The sequence below is a fragment of the Herpailurus yagouaroundi genome, unplaced genomic scaffold, assembly GCF_014898765.1.
Source record: "Herpailurus yagouaroundi ecotype Mexico unplaced genomic scaffold, PumYag 180, whole genome shotgun sequence".
In the NCBI taxonomy this organism is placed as follows: domain Eukaryota; kingdom Metazoa; phylum Chordata; class Mammalia; order Carnivora; family Felidae; genus Herpailurus; species Herpailurus yagouaroundi.
The window spans coordinates 3,585,553-3,600,992 of record NW_024412411.1 but is presented as its reverse complement, the minus strand read 5'-3'; the positions used below and the strand labels follow the sequence as shown (position 1 = coordinate 3,600,992).

At 39.6% G+C, this 15,440-nt stretch overlaps 1 long non-coding RNA gene and 2 pseudogenes across 1 annotated transcript in view; 2 read left to right on the top strand and 1 right to left on the bottom strand.

The window, feature by feature from the left end:
- The window catches only part of LOC121039268 (uncharacterized), a 58,152-nt gene extending 42,725 nt beyond the window's left edge, over positions 1-15,427 (bottom strand). The window contains exon 1 of the long non-coding RNA XR_005794662.1: positions 13,677-15,427. This is a non-coding gene — a long non-coding RNA (uncharacterized LOC121039268). The remainder of the gene's footprint in view (positions 1-13,676) is intronic.
- LOC121039260 (protein FAM91A1-like) lies at positions 6,438-7,926 on the top strand (annotated as a pseudogene).
- On the top strand, positions 8,473-9,412 carry LOC121039265 (protein FAM91A1-like; annotated as a pseudogene).
- Positions 15,428-15,440: the final 13 nt, after the last annotated feature.

The window sequence follows — 15,440 nt, the reverse complement described above, 5'->3', positions numbered from 1 at the left end:
ATTCAGATATTCAGATGATGCTGCCAAAAGAGAGAGGGGATCAATTCTACTAAGATATTTTGATTGGGATCAGCACCTTAGTGACCTCTGAGTCCAGACTCTTGGAGAAAGGAACACAAGATTAGTGGGAGATCTTCTACAGTTTCCCAGGTAAAATATTAGATCTCTTTCCCCACTTCTTAAAAGCAGAGGTTGAAACAAATGACCTAAAGCTCTAAAATTTGGTGGTCGTAAGGACTGAGTGAGACAGCTTCCTCTAAACCACACTATGCATGCCCTTCCTAGTCCTGACCCCACTCTCTGCCACCAGAAGTCATGAATGAGATCTCATAAGAAGGTCAGATCACAATCAGACTCACACAGGCAAGCCAGCTTCTTAGCTCTGTGCAGCCATTCCCCACTGCACACCCACAGACACCTACTCCATCAAGTCAGTAAAAGGAAAACTGCTCTTTCTCAAACTCTTCAGGCAAAAATGAGATAGTATGGGCCCCAACACAGTCACATTTGTGACATAATGGATAACTGACTTCATATAAATCTTGTAAGTAAAGGTAGTATTTTTTAAAGGAACATTTTATTCAGAAGGAATGAATGTTAAGTAAGGAAATACAATCATATCTCTATGGATGAGTTCATTTGTGTCAGGACACTTTCAAAATTGCTGAATGCTAATATAAAGGACAACCTTCCGTGTATGTACAGTATAAGCCACATATTGTACTAAGTGCTGAGATAAACAAGGCCAATCCAGCCTCCAAGGAGCTCACTGAGGTGGGGGATGGTGGGGCAAGGAAGACAAATAAGCCATATGGAGTGATAAAAGCCACACTAGAGATATGCATAAGGCACCGAAGAGCAGGGACACAGATTAGGGACATCTGACCTGGTTTGGGGTCCAGGAGGCTTCTTGAAGGAAGACACCTACAGGACAATAGGAGTTATCTAAACAAAAGAGGTTGCTTCTGCTAAGGCCCAGAAACAAAGCAAGAACAAGGGGCATCCAAGTTTTGCCAGTTATCAGTACGACTGAGTTGCAGACCTAAACGGAAGCAATGAGAGAGATGGGGATGACAAAGAAAACAGGGACCTTGAAATGTTGTAGAAGCTACATATTATGGACTGAATGTTCGTGTCCTCCCCAGAATTCATAGGTATTAGATGAGGTCATGAGGGTGGGAACCCCATGATGGGATTAGTGTACTTATAAGAAGAGGAAGAGAGACCAGAGCTCTCTATCTCTCCACCACGTGCAGACACCGGTGAGAAGGCTGTCTGCAAGTCAGGAAGAGGGCCCTCGCTAGGGAACCAGATTGGCTAGCACCCTGATCTTGGACTTGCCAGCCTCCAGAACAATGAGAAATAAATCCGTTATTTAAGCCACCAATCTATGGTACTTTGTTATGGCAGCCCGAGCTGACCAAGACGCCACATTAAGGAGTCTGGAGTAACTGGGTAATGTGGAGCCACTCAAGTGTTTTAAGGAGGGAATGAGTAGCTGCACTGTAGAGAATAAATTAATGGAGTGGCCTCTGGTAAGATGAGGCTATTGTTGAAACCCAGGCAAGGGTACTAACAGTGAGAGTTCAATGAACAGAATGGTAATAAAATTAATATTCCTTGGAAAGATTCAACCTGGACACAGTAGTAAGAAAAGAGAAGAATGATATGTGTTTTAAACACCATAGGAATATCCTCAATAATATTCCTAGCAAATTATTTCCTGGCCCCTGAACCAAATCGCTTGGGTATTGGCAGCCTCACCATTTCCAGCTCTGCCTAGGAGAGAGCTTTCTGATAATGACCCAAAGGTACAGACCTTGTACCATTTATTGCTTTGCCCACTTCTGTTATCTCTTAGACATACGCTGGGTCTGACATACATGGCAAACTTAGGTGCCCCTCTGATAGAGGCCCACAGCCCTGGTTACACTGTTTACCTGCCTGGCAGTCCCAGGAGCCTGTAAATCCTTTGCAGGCATGCATGGGGTCATGTTTACAATTGCATTTCTCATCCTCTGCAGAGTGCCTAAGACATTGCAAAATGGGTTTATAAATGAATTTTTCGTTAATTTTTAAAAATACACATAATATAAAATTTACCATCTTAAGCATTTTTAAATATACAGGTCAGTGGTATTAAGTGTATTCATACTGCTGTGCAACCATCCACCCACAAAAGTCATTTTTCATCTTGCAAAACTGAAACTGTCTTCCTACGAAATGTAACTCTCCATTTCCCTCTCCCCCCAGCTCCCTGTAACCATCATCCTACTCTTTTTTTTTTAATGTTTATTTATTTGTTTTGAGGGGGGAGGGGCAGAGAGAGATAGAGAGAAAGAATTCCAAGCAGGCTCCACGCTCAGCAAAGAGCCCGACATGTGTGCAAGATCATGACCAAGCCAAAATCAAGAGTCAGATGCTCAACTGACTGAGCCACCCAGGCACCCCCATCATCCTACTTTCTATTTCTATGAATCTGACTACTCCAGGTACTTCACACAATCATATAGTATTTATATTTTTGTGACTGACTTATTTCATTCAGCACAATGTCCTCAAGGTTCATCCTTGTTGTAACATGTGTCAGAATTTCCTTCCTTTTCAAGACTGAATAATATTCCATTATATGTATATACCATGTTTTGTTTATCCATTCACCTGTTCATGGACACTCAGGTCGCTTCTACCTTTTGGCTATTGTGAATAATGCAACATGCATGTATAATATCTTTTCAAGACCCTGATTTCCATTGTTTTGTGTATATCCCCAGAAGTAGAACTGCTGGATCATATGGCCATTCTATTTTTAAGATTTGAGGAACCATCATACTGTCTTCCACAGTAGCTGTATTCTACATTCCCACCAACGGTGTACAAGAGTTCCAATTTTCCCCACATTCTTACTAACATTTATTTTCCTTTTTTTTTTTTAATCATAACCATCCTAATGGATGTGAGGTAGTATCACACTGCGGTTTTGATTTGCATTTCCTTAATGATTAGTGATGTTGAACATTTTTTCATGTGCTTATTGGTAATCTGTATATCTTGTTTGGAGAAATGTCTGTTCAAGTCCTTTGCCCAATTCTAACTGGGCTCATTTTTGTTATGGAGTTTTAGGGGTTCTCTATCTACTCTGGATATCAATCCCTTACCAGATAATGTGATTTGCAAATATTTTCTGTATTGTGTAGGTTGCCCTTTACTCTGTTGATTGTGTCCTTCAATGCACAAAAGTTTTTAATTTTCATGAGCTTCAGTTTGTCTATGTTCTCTTTTATCACCTGTGCCTTTGGTGCCTTATCCAAGAAATCACTGAAAAATCTAATGTTGTAAAGCTTTTTCCTTGTGTTTTTTTTCTAATAGTTGTATAGTACTAGCCCTTACATTTATGTCTTTGATTCATTTTGAGTTAATTTTTACATGTGGTATTAGGTAAGTGTCCAAGCTCATTCTAAAATGAATAATTTTTTAAAAGGTCAAGAAAATTCCTTCCTGAAATATAGCTTTGCTGTTGGCAATCTAAAACACTGAATAATCTATTTGTACAGGGGTAGAAATCTCTTGAGTATATAGTATACATGTGAAGTCATGTAAATGGAATGACTATTGACCTTATAACAAAAACCAAATCTAGAATCCCAGCTGTGACACTTTGTAGCTATGAGACATAGGTCAAATTCATAGTCTTTCTGAGCCTCAGATTCTTTATCTATGAAATATGAGAAATGATTTGGCAGAGAGCAAAAATCGATAGCTTTGTCAGCTAAAAGTGGTGAACTTTGTAGAAAACAAACTGGATTCCCCACGCGTTGTTGGTGACACTGTACTATGATACAGCCATTTTAGAAATGTTTGAGTTCCTTAAAATGTTAAATATAAACCTACCATAAGATCTAGCTGTCATCCTACTCTTAGGTATTTACCTAAGAGAAATGAAAGCGTATGTCCACAAAAAGACTTCTACATGAATGTCTGTAACATATTATTCATAATAGCCAAAAACTGTAAATATCCCAAATCCCTAACAATAACAGAGAGGACAGACACAACATTCATTATCACTATAATAGAATAATACTCAGCAGTAAAAGGGGAACAAACTACTGATACACATATCAACATGATGAGACTCAAAAAACATGTTAAGTAAAGAAACTAGACACCAAAGATTACATCTCATTTATATGAAAACTTTAAAGCTTATTTATTTATTTTGAGGGAGAGAGGGAGAGAGAGGGAGGGAGGGAGGGAGGGAGAGAGAACATGAGTCGGGGAGGGGCAGAGAGAGGGAGAAAGAGAATCCCAAGCAGGGTTTGTGCTGTCAGCCCAGAGCCCCATGTGGGGCTCGATCTCACAAACCATGTGATCATGACCTGAGCCAAAACCAAGAGTCAGACACGTAACTGACTGAGCCACCCAGGTGCCCATTTATATGAAAATTTTAGAAAATTGGGGCACCTGACTGGCTCAGTCAGTAGAGCATGTGACGCTTAATCTCAGGGTTGTAAATTCAAGCCCCACATTGGGTGTAGAGATTATTTAAAAATAAAACCTTTAAAACAAATTTACAAAATGCAAAACTGTAGAGACAGAAAGATTAGCAGTTATGTAGGGCTGAAGATGAGAGAAGGAAATGACTACAAACAGACACAACAGAACTTTTTGGGATGATGAATTGTAGTAATTGTTGTACAGCTATATAAATTTACTAAGAATCAATAAAACTGTACATTTAGCAATAGGTGAATTATATGGTATTTAAGTTGCACTCAATAAGGCTGTAGTGGAAAAGGTTATGACCTAGTTCACAGCAGTACTACTGTAATAGACAAAAACAAGAAACAACATAAATGCCTGCCAACAATAGAATGGATAAGTTGGATATATTCATATGATGGAATACTATAAAGCAATGAGAATTAACTACAGCTTCATGTACCTTGGATAAATCTCACAAACACAATGTTGAGTAAAAGACACATAATAGTACATAATGTATAATTCCATTTACGTGATGTTTAAAAACAGACAAAAAATATTTGAAATATGTAGAAATCAAGATAGTAGTGGGGTGCCTGGGTGGCTCAGTCAGTTAAGCATCTGACTCCTGATCTTGGTCTTGATCTCAGGGTCATGGGTTCAAGCCCCATGTTGAGCTCAAAGCTGGATGTGAAGCCTACTTAAATAAATAAATAAATAAATAAATAAATAAATAAATAAATAAAAAGACAAACAAATCAAGATAGTGGTTATTCTTTGAGTGAACAGAGGCAGTGAGGTGTTAATAATGTTTCTTTTTTTAATTTTAATTTTATTATTTTCAGTCTTACTAAGGTATCATTGACAAATAATATTGTTTCTTGAGATGTGTGCTCATTATATAGGGGTATTCACTTTTTGAATGTTTATCATGCTATACACTTATGGTTTGTGCACTGTTTTATATGTTATGCTTCAATAAAAAGTTTACTTTAAAAGTGCACTAATTTTTAAAAACACTCCACTGGTGATCTCTGAGAAGTGTGTGTGCGGGTACACCTCTGTGTGTCTGTATATCTGTGTGTGTGTGTGTGTGTGTGTGTGTGTGTGTGTGTGTGTGTGGATGATGAGACGAGCTGGCCAGGCAAAGATCCGAGGAAGTGTTCCAGGATAAGGAAACAAGCAGTTCACAGGCCCTACGGGAATAAGCCTGGCGTGTTCAGAGAATGGAAAGAAGGCTGTGTGTGTGGCTGGCATAAAGTGAATGAGATGAATGTGAGATCATTCCTTTATTCATTCATCAAATACGTAAGAGTTGTGCCAGAGGCTGAGAAGTCTGAGGAGAGCCAATTGTTTGCAAAGTGTGGCAGAGAAAGGAAGGAGAGGGGAAAAGCCAAGGTAGAAGAAAGTCCTGAGGGTTCCTTTCAAATTACACATGCAGACACATACACACACATACACACAGAGTAGAAGAAAGGAAAAACTGAAGACGAGGGAAACATTACTGTTTTTCCTGGAGAAAAACAGTAGAGGACAGAATAATGGGAATAGGTGAGAGGGCTCACTCTGGGAAGGATATGGGAAAGCTAAAAGTAAAACAGTCATAAAGACAAACATTTTGAAATAGAGAGAAGCAAAATTAACACATTCTCCCATCCATTGAAATTTGAGGAATGGCCACATATGGGAATACATTAGGGCTTAGAGAGTTATTTATAAAAAAGAGATTTTGAAAGTTATTTTTTTCCCTTAAAATATAATTTAATAAAGAAACTGGGTCCTCTGATGCGCTCCTAACACTGTTCTCTGTTCTCTGCCAAGCTGAGCTGTCTGGAGCCTTCACCATGAGGCAGCCCGGGAAATTCCAAAGTGTAAGGTACCAGGCCTCTAGTACACTCCCCCGAGCTGTCCCAGGGCCCTCACACCATAGACAGAGAGGTCCACATAAGGCATACTGCCCACAGAGCAAGCTGCTAGCCAATAGGTGACAGGGTCTTTAAAATTCACAGAGAAAATGTGCAAAGTAGGTTGTCCTCTACATGTCCACCATCAGTTATGATACAGAAATAGAACATAAACATGTCAAGGAAGATGAGTACAAATACTTTGAGGAGCTATTATACTCTAGACGGTTTCATGCTGTACCTTTACCATTTATTGGATATTGTGGGACTGAGATAATCCCATTTTTGCATTATGCTGAGATGATCGATGACATTTTGAAAACTGAGAAGAGTTATGCTTCATTGTCCAGTTGTCCGGGACTGACTGTCTACAGTTTCACGGCGTTAAAAGACAGTAGTACATTGATATTATGAATCAATATGGATCACTACATTTTTTCTTTTTGAAATTTGGGGGAAAGGTCACATCCTCTACCAATAAAGCCAGTAGAAAATCCCATAGAGATATGGTAGGTAATATAAACTGGTCAGATCACAAAAATGACATAAAGATATGAATTTTGCCTGAGGAATATACTACTGTGAAGATCGCTGATTCAGGTCCCCAACTCTCTGGATCAGTAGATTATAATGTGGTACATAGTTTATATAACAAAGGATTTATTTCTTTGAATAAATAAATCAATCTCTGATGACAATTTCATTCTCTTGAAGGTTTTATAATGAACTGAATGCCAGATGAATAGGTGATTACTTTGAAACTATGTATTATCTTTCAACAGATAAGCATACTAATGTTGCTGAGCTTGCAAATGTCCTTGAGGGAGACTTATCATTGGTTAAGAATGATGTTTCCATGTATTGCTGATTGGGCTTTGCACATAAGAGACAAGTAATAAATCTGGATCAACTTCATTCATCATGGTGGAATGTACCCTGTGTAAACAAATTTGAAAGTAGTTTATATCTACAAAAGATACTCCTATCATGGCATGGTGAAGAAGGTAGGAGTCCTGAACAAGAAGCTGTGTCAGCTCTGATATCCATACTACATCCAGCTGACACTGCCAGGATAAGCAGTTTGGGTCTGTCTACAGGATACACAAAGATATTGTTTTCCTATCTGACTCAACTCTTGCCTTTTTAACGATGAGAAATCTTTCACCTAAAGTTGGCAAACTCTCACATGAGTCTCTGGACAGCTTCCTTAACAGAATTAGAAAAGATTCAAAACACTTAGGAAGGAGAAGTGCAGACTGCAGAAATACTTTGACCAGGCACTTAAAGAAACAAAATACTGTCTCTGCATCACAGTAACAACCCAATTATGGTTTTCTTCTGAACCTCTTACATTGTAAAAGCCTTCCTGATTTGAATTCTACAACTTGAAGCAGAGTTCTACACAAAAATTATAAATTGCTTGTTTCCACAGCTTCTCTAATAGATCAACCCATTGGCAATAGTATTGCTTGGCATTTTATTGTTGCTGTTTTTTAATGTTTATTTATTTTTGAGAGAGAGAGAGTGAGCAGGGGAGGGGCAGAGAGAGAGGGAGACTAAAGATCTGAAGTAGGCTCCATGCTGACAACAGAGAGCCCCATGCAGGACTTGGAACTCACAAATCCATGAACCATGAGATCATGACCTGAACCAAAGTCAGACACTTAACTGACTGTGCCATCCAGGTGCCCCCTGCTCAGCATTTTAGATCCATTATCTAGAAGTCACCACCCAGAAGTCAGATACCCATTTCTTTTACCGTCCAAAAGCATAAGACTTCAAAAACTATCATAGAGATTTAATGGTTATTATTTTTTTAAGTTTATTTATTTATTTTGAGAGAAGGAAAGAGAGGGAGCATGCGCGAGCAAGTTGGGGAAGGGCAGAGAGAAGGGAGAGACAGAGAATCTCAAGCAGGCTCCACAGTGTCAGTGTGGGGTCCCACGTGGAACTCTAACTCACAAAACCGTGAGATCATGACTTGAGCCAAAACCAAGAGTCAGACACTAAACTGACTGAGCCACCCAGGCACCCCATATTTCATGGTTATTATTAAACATTAATAATGCCTTGGATTCCTAATCCTGAAATAATTCCTACTTTAGATATGCTCATAATACTGAACAATGGGATGGGAGAAATCTTTCCCATTTGATGAAACAACTACAAGGAGGGTCATGAGTCATGTTAATATGATTGTCTATAAAGCACTGCAAATGTTAAGGGACAAAATGGGTTTGCAGGGATTTTTGTGGTTATGTTACCATGTTGTATGCTTCTAAACAATTTACAAACGGAAGACTTGGTGATGTTTCTGAGAAGAAAGGAGAACCTGATTTCACTTCCGGCTCAGAGCAAATGAAAGTAGAGAACGATTTGAAATGGTCACTGAGGAAGCAACTACAGATTGAACAACAAAACAGAACTCTGATGTTGCCACAACAGAAGCCCACTGGTTTCTTCTTGATCTGTGCTTTGAAATTCCTGTTTAGCTCTGAATTAATGAGAAAGTTTATAGGAAAACTGCTACACACAAACTTTGCAGAAAAGAAAGCTGTCAAAACAAACAAACAAAAAAAACCCCTCCATTCTGGTACAAAACTATGTCTACGTGTCCTTAACTTTTCATTCATTCTAGGAAGGAGCTTTAACACTGGATATTCACACTGAAGCCACTTTTTCAAGTTTGCTTTACCATCTTAGGTTGGTATGGAAGTCTCATTTCCTGCAAATAATGCAATATTTAGAGACAGCATCTTATCAGAAAAGAATAGACAGTCACCTTCCTCAATTCATTTGCAATAATTTTATAACAACAACATTTGTTATTCACACTTGGTGTCTTTTTCTTTCTTAAAGTGTGCTTTATAGTGCCAGTCACTAAAAAGCATCCTGCTGGTGAGGTATAACTTATACTTAAATGATGTTCAAAGTATTTTGTGGTGTAGTTTGGGAAACATTTGATAGTGTTTGGAATCTTGCTCATTATAGCACATCCTAATGCAACAAAGAGCTACTTCGAAAAAAATTTTTTTGACCCCTAATTTTTTAACAAAGAGCTTTTTAGCAATCAGCACTGTATTTTTTCATCTTGAATCAATCTGCATTTCATTTTATAAATCTAACGATAAACTTTACAGGCTTTATGATGACTGTTGACATTTATAAGCAGTCACTATGAATACTGTAATGGTGATTTTATGTGTCAGTTTATCAAACATAAATCTGGTTTAATTTTATATGTAACAAAATATATAACAAAACCTATGCTTTTGGGGATAATGGGAAAGAGATTTATCTCTTCCTATGAAAAGACTTCTTGGTATTTAGAGTAGAAAGAGTATAAAACAATAAATATCCAGTACTGAGAAATTTGATGAGGCATTAAGAATTCCTGTGGATATCTATAAATTATGTGTATCAATTGAACATTGTGGAAGGTATACAAATCAGCAAGTTATGTATAATTTAGCCCTGTTTTATAAGATCTTAACTCAGACTATAAAGATTCACTGACATCTCATGAGAAGTTTTGGAAAACATTTTTTTTAACCCATTTAGAATTCATTCAAAGTGCATCAAGCAGCACTTTAAAGGGTGTTAACATGGTCCAATTTGCATTTTGTTTGTTTTGGTTTTTTCCTTTTTTTTTTTTTGTATCAGCATTATTGAAATATAATTAACATACCATACAATTCACTCATTTAAAGGGAAAGTCAACAGTTTTTTAGTATATTCAGAGTTGTGCAACCATCACCACAACCAATTTTAGAACATTTTCATCATCCCAAAACAACCACCCTCTCCTTAACCTTTACCTGTCATGCCCCAATGCCCTCCATCCCTCCTAGCTCTATTTTCTGCCTCTATAGAGTCGTCTATTCTGACATTTCATACAAGTGGAAGCATACAATATGTGGTCTTTTGTGACAGGCTTGACTTAGCAAAATGTTTTCAAGGTTCATCCTTGTAGTATGTATCAGTACTTCATTCCTTTTTATTGCTGACTCAACATGCATCTTTTAACTCTTAACAGTGTTTTTCTAATTCAACATTTAAAATACAGGGTTTGCTGGGGGACCTGAGTGGCTCAGTTGGTTAAGCAACCAGCTCTTTGTTTCTGCTCAGGTCATGATCTCACAGTTCGTGGAATTGAGCTCTGAGTTGGACTCCACACTGACAGCATGGACCCTGCTTGGGATTCTTTCTCTCCCACTGTCTCTGTCCCTCCCCAACACTCTCTCTCAAAATAAATAAATACACTTAAAAAAGACAACAACAAAAAAATCTTTAATGAATCTTCACTGGCAAGTAACAAACCCTATATATTTTTTTAAGTTTATTTATTTATTTTGAGAGAGTGTGTTGGGGAGGAGCAGAGACAGTGCACACACGCATGCATGTGCACACACACAAGCAGGGGAGGGGCAGAGAGAGAAAGGGAGAAAGAGAATCCCCAGCAGGCTCCATGCTCAGCACAGGTACTGAGGCAGGCAGGAGCATGACCTGAGCTGAAGTCTGACACTCAACCAACTGAGCCATCCAGGTACCCCTTGATTTTTCTAAAATATGCAATCAGGGGCACCTGGCTGGCTCAGTTGGTGGAACATTTGACTCTTGATCTTGGGGTTGTGAGTTCAAGCACCAAGTTGGGTGTAGAGATTACATAAAAATAAAATCTTTTTAAAAATGCAATCAGGGGAGGAGCGCCTGGGTGGCTCAGTTGGTTAAGTGTCTGACTTCGGCTCAGGTCATGATCTCGCGGTTCGTGAATTCAAGCCCCGCGTCAGCTGTGCTGACAGCTCAGAGCCTGGAGCCTGCTTTGAATTCTGTGTCTCCCTCTCTCTCTGCCCCTCCCCTCCCTGCTCATGCTCTGTCTCTCTCTGTCTCAAAAATGAATAAAACATTTTAAAAAATGTTTAAAAAATGCAATCAGGAGAGCCTAGGTGGCTCAGTCAGTTAAGCATCTAGCTCTTGGTTTTGGCTCAGGTCATGATCTTATGGTTTCGTGAGTTCAATCCCCACATCAGGCTCCATCCTGACAGGGCAGAGTCTGCTTGAGATTTTCTGTCTCCCTCTCTCTCTCTGCCCCTCCCCCACTTGCGTTGCCTCTCTCTCTCAAAAATAAACTTAAAAAATTAAAAATAAAAAATTTTTTAAATGCAATCAATAAAATCCCTAGGAATAAATCTAACCAAAGGGGTGAAAAATCTATACACTGAAAACTATAGAAAGCTTATGAATGAAATTGAAAAAGACACAAAACAATGGAAAAATATCCCATGCTCCTGGAGAGGAAGAACAAATATTATTAAAATGTCAATACTACCCAAAGCAATCTACATATTCAATGCCATACCTGTCAAAATAACACCAGCATTCTTCACAGAGCTAGAACAAGCAATCCTAAAATTTGTATGGAACCACAAAAGACCCCAAATAGCCAAAGCAATCTTGACAAAGAAAACCAAAGCAGGAGGCATCACAATCCCGGACTTCAAGCTGTATTACAAAGCTGTAATCATCAAGACAGTATGGTACTGGCACAAAAACAGACACTCAGATCAATGGAACAGAATAGAGAACCCAGAAATGAACCCACAAACATATGGCCAACTAAACTTTGACAAAGCAGGAAAGAATACTTAATAGAATAAAAACAGTCTCTTCAGCAAGTGGTGCTAGGAAAACTGGACAGTGACAGAAAAATGAATCTGGATCATCTTCTCACACCATACACAAAAATAAACTCAAAATGGATGAAAGACCTAAACGTAAGACAGGAAGCCATCAAAATCCTAGAGAAGAAAACAGGCAAAAAAATCTCTTTGACTTCGGCCTCATCAACTTTTTATTCAACACGTCTCTGAAGGCAAGAGAAACAAAAGCAAAAATGAACTACTGGGACCTTGTCAAAATAAAAAGCTTCTGCACGGCAAAGGAAACAATCAGCAAAACTAAAAGGCAACCAACGGAATGGGAGAAGATATTTGCAAATGACATACCAGATAAAGGGTTAGTATCCAAAATCTATAGAGAACTTATCAAACTCAACACCCAAAAACCAAATAATCCAGTGAAGAAATGGGCAAAAAACATGAATAGACACTTCTCCAAAGAAGACATCCAGATGGCCAACCAACACATGAAAAATGCTCAACATCACTAATCAGGGAAATACAAATCAAAACCACAATAAGATACAACCTCACACCTGTCAGAATGAATAACATTAACAACTCAGGCAACAACAGATGTTGGTGAGGATGCGGAGAAAGAGGATCTCTTTTGCACTGCTGGTGGGAATGCAAACTGGTGCAGCCACTCTGGAAAACAGTATGGAGGTTCTTCAAAAAATTAAAAATAGAACTACCCTACAACCCAGCAATTGCACTACTAGTTATCTATCTAAGGGATACAGGTATGCCATTTTGAAGGGGCACATGCACCCCAATGTTTATAGCAGCACTATCAACAACAGCCAAAGTATGGAAAGAGCCCAAATGTCCATTGGTGGATGAATGGATAAAGAAGATGTGGTATGTATATACAATGGAGTATTACTCAGCAATCAAAAAGAATGAAATCTTGCCATTTGCAACTATGTGGATGGAACTAGAGGGTACTATGCTAAGCGAAATTAATCAGAGAAGACAAATATATGACTTCACTCGTATGAGGACTTTAAGAGACAAAACAGATGAACATAAGGGAAGAGAAGCAAAAAGAATATAAAAACAGGGAGGGGGACAAAACATAAGAGACTCTTAAATATAGAGAACAGAGGGTTGCTAGAGGGGTTGTGGGAGGGGGTGAGCTAAATGGGTAAGGGGCATTAAGGAATCTACTGAAATCATTGTTGCACTATATGTTAACTTGGATGTAAATTTAAAAATAAATTAATAAATAAAATAACTAAGTTTTAAAAAAATGCAACCAGATAATTTTGTGTTTATTTGGGGGTGGGGGGGTAACATAGCCAACCTACCCAATATTTAAAAATTACCAGAGACATTTGAAATGTTTAATATTTCCTCATGTTGGCTTAATTATTTGATGTTTTCAATTCTCTTTGGCATTCTTGTGTCTTTTCCATTTTCAGTGTTTCAAACAGTTTGTATTTAAAATGTTAAAGTTTCAAAACTGTGAATACAGTGGATTGTTTTCTGGTATATCAACATTATAAACCTTGTCAATTTGATTATTGGCACATACGTTTACAAATAAACTGCAGTATGTATGTATTTAATGAAATAGATGTGAAACAAGTTTTTTAAATGCACTTACCTGTATGCATACATTCTCTAATCTGTCTACAGGACATCTTATGACTTGGACAAGCTGCTTGCTAAAAGTCCACAGATATAGTGTCAGTAGCATTGCTCTCATCTGCTTGGCTCCATCCGAAATAAAAGAGAATTGGCGGGGGGGAGGGGGGGTCGTTGTTTATTTTTGTTTTCAAACTCTTGTGTTAAGAGAATTTAACAGGATTTCTTCTTAAGAAATTCATGCTGGGTCCTGGTAATCTCTACTTCTTTTTTTAAAGGTTCACACATCATCTTTTTACCAGCCCTTGAATTTTGCAAGGGATAAACAAACATCTCACGGGTATACAGTCTTTGGTCAATTCTTCCTTGTTTTGGCAATCAGGGTGGTGCTTTCATTTTGAGGCCATTAGTTCCATCTTGTTCTTTCTGCCTTCTCAAGTTCAGCAGTTTCACCACCAGTCACAGAGCAATCTGGGAATCATTTCATCACAGCAAGACACAGAAGCTCGTGGAAAAGCCAGAGCAGCTAGTGGATGGGAGATTCCACAGTGCCAGAAATAATTCTCCAGCTTGACTTCTCAGTTTCCACTTTTCTTCTGCTTCTGCCAAGACCACGTGTTCAGTGTTTTTCTTTCCTGCTATAATTATCCAGTCCCATGGCAGTTATTTTCAGCTGACATTTCTTGTGGACAATTCAGAAAACAAACACATTGGAGGCTGATAAACCAGGATTTAAATCGCAGCTCACCACTTCCCAGCTGTGTGACATTACGCAGGTGATTTCACTTCTTTGGGACTCTGTTTCCTCTTAAAACTGAGGTTAGTATCAGCCTCACAAGATTATATTAAGTATTCACACTGAATGTGAACACAGTAATTGCAGTCACCAAATGTTCATCTCCCCTGATCCTCCCATTTACACTTTTTCAGACATTTTCAACAGCAGCCCAAACAGCATGCCCACAGCCTACTATATGCAGGCCCTTGATGTTGTGACACTAAAAACACAGGAAAGAGCTTCCTGCTCTCTAGAAGTTTACAATCTAGTCAGAGAGACGTCTTCCTCTACTTCGATTAATCCATTCAATGGTGCTGGGAGGCCAACAAGGACAAAAACATAGGAAGAAAGGGCGAAGCCAAGGGTGAACAAGAGTCCTACTCCCCAAACGTTCTATTTGTCCCAGCCACAGGACACAATTACTGGTCTTTTGCGTGTCTGTCACCCCAACAGGACTGCCAGCCGACTGAAGGGGACCCAGGTTCAGCTCATCTAAGTTACTTTCTCATCGCCAGGTTGGGCGCACAGCAGGCCCGGGCCCTGTTCCGCCTTCTCACTCGAGGGGCGCCGGCCCGCGCACCCAGGTGTATATGGGCGCGGGAGCGTCACGCTGGGTGCCTCCGTCCCGCCCAGATCGGAAGTCCCCTGGATCCCCTGGGCAAGGCCAGAGTGCTGCGGGCGTACGCCGGAAGCCCAGCGGCGCCTCGCGGCTGTTGGCGGTTAGCCGCCACCTGCCGCTCCACCTCGGATTGGCTCCTTCCTCCGGCAACGCGGCGGCTTTAACCAATCTCCAGCGGCCGCGAGGCCCCGCCCCGCGGAGGATTCAGGAGGCTGGGGTTCTGTTTGCGGAGTCAGGGGTTGCAGAGCCCGTAAAGGGGGGAGTACGCTCTCATCCGAGTTTCTGGATTGTATTAGAAAGAGCCCTAGCGGGATACAGGGGGAGCAGAGGCGTGTGTGACCCTAGGCTGCTTCTGCTTCTTTCCGGGCTTCCGCCTTGCCATTCTC